This window comes from Anomaloglossus baeobatrachus, chromosome 1 (genome assembly GCF_048569485.1).
Source record: "Anomaloglossus baeobatrachus isolate aAnoBae1 chromosome 1, aAnoBae1.hap1, whole genome shotgun sequence".
In the NCBI taxonomy this organism is placed as follows: domain Eukaryota; kingdom Metazoa; phylum Chordata; class Amphibia; order Anura; family Aromobatidae; genus Anomaloglossus; species Anomaloglossus baeobatrachus.
The window spans coordinates 746,033,100-746,038,901 of NC_134353.1; positions in this window are offsets into that span (position 1 = coordinate 746,033,100).

The window sequence follows — 5,802 nt, forward strand, 5'->3', positions numbered from 1 at the left end:
GGACTGATCTCGGCCATTTATAACATTCTGATAATCGGGGACCTGCCGGAAGCACTGAAGCATTCATACATGAAGAGATGGGAGGGATGGGTTGGACGCCCCCTTTCAGATGCACTCTGGTCAGTTATATGGGCTAGGACATTTAGGTCCTCGATTATCACTCTTTATAAGGAAAACCAAGTAAAGATCCTCATGACATGGTACCACACACCAGACCTCCTACACAAATTTAACCGTACCTATCCAGATGTGTGTTGGAGATGTGGCCTTGGGGGAGCATCCCAATACCATATATTCTGGACATGCCCGATCATCGATGGCTTCTGGGAGGAGGTGGAATCCTTGATTGGCAGATTGGTGGGGGGTAGTGTGACCAGAGATCCGGTAGTATATCTGCTGAATGCCCTCCCATCGTCTCTTAGCAAACCTGAACTAAAGCTTTTACTCCATGTCCTTACTGCGGCCAAGTGTCTAATTTCACTGTTCTGGAGAAGGGTAGCCCCGCCCTCTGTCTCAGATCTATATGCCAGAATAAAAGATGTCAGGAATATGGAAAAGCTCACAGCACAGCTCCATAATACAATGGATAAGTTCACAGTGACATGGTCTCTTTGGGATGCCCTAGTGGACACATACCAGATGTAGGGTCGGATATAGGAATGAAGTGACGGATACTCGGGGTTTAGACCGGTATCAGGGGACACCTTCCACCTTCTATTTGACACTTAGAGTGTTAGTGATATAGTCCATCAATGAGCATACTTGTGAAATGGTACATCTATTCGTGTAACTGCATATCTGTGTGTTATTCTTTTCTTTTCTGTTGTACAATATGTTTTAAAAACCTTTTTCAAAATAAAAAGTTGAATAAAAAAAAAAATCCAGCATTGTGGAATTGCGGTTTTTTTGCAATTTTAACTCACTTTGAATTTTTCCCCATTTTCCAGTACAATATGGGGCACAATGAATGTTATTCTAAAGTACAACTTGTCCCGCACAGCCCTCATATGCCTATATTGATGGAAAAATAAAAAAGTTATGGTACTTGGCAGAAAGGGAGGAAAAAAAAACGGAAAATAGCCCGGCTCTAGAGAGGTTAAGGGGGTTGTCCAGGCTTGAGGATCACTATCTGCTCACTATCTGCCTGCAGACTGTAGAGTCCTGATTGTGTCGCACCATTGTGGTCACAAGTCCAGCAGGCATAGCGCATAGTGCAGGCACTGGGAGGATTCAAAAGTCTGACTTTAAGGCTATGTGCGCACGTTGTGTTTTTTCCTGCGTTAACGCTGCGTTTTGAACTGCAGCGTGTCAGTGCCAAATTGCATGCGTTCAGCTTCCCCAGCAAAGTCTATGAGAAATCCGAAAATTCAATGCGCACACTGCGTTTATAAACGCAGCGTTTTCGATGCCAAAAATCACTGCGGAAAAAAAGCAGCATGTCACTTCTTTTGTGCGTTGTAGCTGCGTGACACACAGACAGAGCCGCAGGATGACAATGAAGTCGGGTGAAGTTCATCTGAGTTCATTCTCATCTCGCAAATCTGTCTGTGTCTGCTGTCAGCAGGCATGTAGCAGAGCTAAATTGACGGGGGAACGCACTGTCAAAAATGCATGCAAAACGCATGGAAAATGCATCCAAAATGCATGCGTTTTGGATGCAATTTATTTTAACAAACACAGTATTTACATTTGTCCAGTCTGCCAGAGGGTGCGTTCTTTTCCGCACTGCACAGAAGGCAACGTGCGCACATACCAAGCTGAGGTCACACTGGCATATCACATGTGATGCGATATGCTAATGACCCTCGGCTCCTGCTGTGCTATGAGCGTGAGCCATTACACTGTGATCTGATCCTGCCGTCGGATCACAGCTGAGGAGGAGAGGGAGGGATTAAGGATGTCAGGCGTTCAGTTGGGATGAGCCCTGGGCCACGCTGTCTTTTTAAAGGCGGCCGGATCAGCGGACGAGAGCACCCACTGACCCCCGTGTCTCCACAATTGGAAAAGTAAGTCGCCCGTATTCACTAATTCCTCCCATTAACCAAAAGCACAGTATTATTACAGATATTTTATCTAAAAGAGCGGTTCTGTCATGCAGTCTGCAGTTTTGTACATGGGGCAGATTTAGGGGAAAGATCTGCTTTAAAACAGAATTTTGTGGTTTCAAATACTCTAGTTTAAAAGTAACACAGCCAAGTTTCCATTTATATTTTAATTTACTACTTAGAAATAAATCTATGTATATTTTTTTAATTATTGTTTCTAAAACAATGATGGTCATTGCTGACTGGGCGTGGTTAGAGGCGTGGCCATGGGCGGGGCCTAAAAATTGTCGCGGCGCACTTCGCGCGCCGCAAACTTTATCCCCCTTTCCCTTCTTTCAAAGTTGGGAGGTATGAAATTGTATTCACCTGCTGTCCCCCTCCTGGATACAGTGGCGGCCATCCTGTGCTCTGTGCAGCATTAATTATGTCACTGTTCTATGGGACACAAAGATCTCTGTAGCTTGTGATTCCTTCAGTTCAAGTCACCTGAGCGCTGTAGCCAATCACAAGTTGTAGTGGTCATGTGTCTGGTAGAACAGTGACATAATTAATGCTGCACAGACCACAGGACGGCCTGCGCTGAATCCAGGAGGGTGACAGAAGGGATGAATAATTTATTTTGTTAATTTTACAAACTATAACTCCCAATAGATCCTTTTGCCAGACAATTTATTTGCAGTACATGTATTATTTCAGACAACTCCTTTAAAAGAAACCTGACAGCTGATACCCATGAGCTGTGGGCAGCCTGTAACCAGGCAGTGGCTATATGATCATAGCCAGGCATGTGTGATCCCGACAGCTGATACCCATGAGCCGTGGGTAGCTTGTGACAGGCAGTGGCTATATGATCATAGTCAGGCATGTGTGACCCTAAAACGCTGCGGAGATTCAGAGAAAAACATTAATAGATGTCGGGGACTGAGCCGCATCAAATACTAAGAGGACAGATGTGATGTCTGATACAGGCTGCTCCATCCACGGGTGACATGCATCTGCGGTCAAGATCCTTGTAAGCAACGCTCTATACCACAGGAGGGTACAGGAGAGAAACAGAGGAAATACAACAAAAAACAGCTGCACCATAGACATCATTAAGGAAGGTCTCACTAATTTGTTTACTGATGGAATATGTGTATATGCATGTAGTGTCATAATATACTCACCTACCGCCGCTCTGCCTGGTGTCCAGCGCTGTTCTGCTCCTCTTCTCAGTGATGTCACCGCTCTCCAGTATCTTCGGTTTCCACTGCTCTGCAGGACCTGAAAGTGACTTGCAATGTAAGTCTATGGAGTGTCAGAAAGATGCTCTATAGGCTTTAATTGTAAAATACTTCTGGCTCAGCGTGTAGTGTGATCCGAGATACTAGAGAGCGGTGACTGCACTCAGGAAAGTAGAAGAGCGGTGGTAGGGAGTATATAAATATAATGGATAGATACACTGGCGGACATACCGCATGTGCAGTATGTGCAGTCGCACAGGGTCCCCAAGCGGGAGGAGGCCCCCAGGGCCTGAAAACATAAGGGGATTTCCTTTGCCTGCGGCAGCTTGAACACTAACAGGGAAGGGGCCCGATCAGCTGAATGCATGTGGTTATGCCGAGCTGGCACGGGCCCCTTTCTCACCTATTAGGGGCCTGCAGGAGGGAGGGGATTCATGTCTGCAGAAGCTGCCGGCCGGGGCGCAGAGGATGACGTCATTTCTCAGAGACAGGGGAGGCTCTGCCCACAGCTCAGTCTCCAGCAGTGCAGGCCTGTGCTGTATAGACAACATGGCTCCCTGCCCCCCTCATCCCTGAGCTGCTTCCCCTCCTGCACTGGAATAATTTCAAGAAAATACAGCAGTCAGGCCCCTGGAGGAGGAGAGGAGGCTGCACCACAGACAAGATGGAAGAGCCGGCTCCAGAGGGAGAAACCAGCTGTCCTGAGCCCCATGTGCATCATCTACAGAGAGGGTGAGTCCATGTGTAATGTTTGTCTATCTATCTGTATATATATTATCTGTGTATCTAATCTATCAATTATCTTTGTATGTAATTTATCCAGCTATCCCTCTATCTATCGATCCCTATATCTATCCAGGGGCGAACACTGACAGCTTGGGGCCCCTGTGCAAGAAATTGTGCCTGCCCCCCCTCCTTCTTCTATTGCAAAAAAGCTGCAGATATATATATATATATATATATATATATATATATATACATACAGTACAGACCAAAAGTTTGGACACACCTTCTCATTCAAAGAATTTTCTTTATTTTCATGACTGAAAATTGTAGATTCGCATTAAAGACATCAAAACTATGAATGAAAACATGTGGAATGAAATACTTAAAATAGTGTGAAACAACTGAAAATATGTCTTATAGTCTAGGTTCTTCAAAGTAGCCACCTTTTGCTTTGATTACGGCTTTGCACACTCTTGGCATTCTCTTGATGCGCTTCAAGAGGTAGTCACCGGAAATGGTTTTCCAACAGTTTTGAAGGGGTTCCCAGAGATGCTTAGCACTTGTTGGCCCTTTTGCCTTCACTCTGCGGTCCAGCTCACCCCAAACCATCTCGATTGGGTTCAGGTGTGGTGACTGTGGAGGCCAGGTCATCTGGCGTAGCACCCCATCACTCTCCTTCTTAGTCAAATAGCCCTTACACAGCCTGGAGGTGTGTTTGGGGTCATTGTCCTGTTGAAAAATAAATGATGGTCAAACTAAACGCAAACTGGATGGAATAGCATGCCACTGCAAGATGCTGTGGTAGCCATGCTGGTTTAGTATGCCTTCAATTTTGAATAAATCCCCAACAGTATCACCAGCAAAGCACCCCCACACCGGTCACTTTTACGCCAAACATATCGTTTGGCATTGTGCCCAAAAGTTTGATTTTGGTTTCATCTGACCAGAGCACCTTCTTCCACATGATTGGTGTGTCTCTCAGGTGGCTTGTGGCAAACTTTAAACAACACTTTTTATGGATATCTTTGAGAAATGGCTTTCTCCTTGCCACTCTTCCATAAAGGCCAGATTTGTGCAGTGTACGACTGATTGTTGTCCTATGGACAGACTCTCCCACCTCAGCTGTAGATCTTAGCAGTTCATCCAGAGTGATTAGGGGCCTCTTGGCTGCATCTCTGTTCAGTCTTCACCTTGTTTGAGATGACATTTTTGAAGGACGGCCAGGTCTTGGTAGATTTGCAGTAGTATGATGCTCCTTCCATTTCAATATGATCGCTTGATAACAGAGAACAATAGAGAAGGGGTTTATGCCGCGCTGTTCATCAGGAAGGAGGACAGAGAGATGATCAATGTTCCTTTATTGTAGCTTGTGTCTACGCATTTCAGGAGCTCTGCTCCCTTCATCAGGACATACAGCACAAAAACAACATATCTGCAGTTGATCTAAAGATCCCAGCATAAATACAACACAGAGAAAAGAAAAAAATGTCAAGCCACGCCCCCAAATAAAAAAATTGTCGTGTTGGAATGACGCATATAGTTGAGGGTGAATCTTTGAGTGATTTTTAACTGAAGATTTACTGAAAAAAAGTCTTTTAAATCTCTTCCCTATTTTCTAATGATTTACTATGGAGGTGTTTTCGCAAACACTGCCCTGTAATTCCCCAGTGGCACGTATAATTACAGTCCCTACCTTCACACGTTAACCCCATAAAGTTGCAGGTTCCTGAATAAAGTAAAACACATACAATGTTTTAATCTATCATAAAGTCTTTATTTTTAGATTTATTCCTTTTTTAATTGTGTAA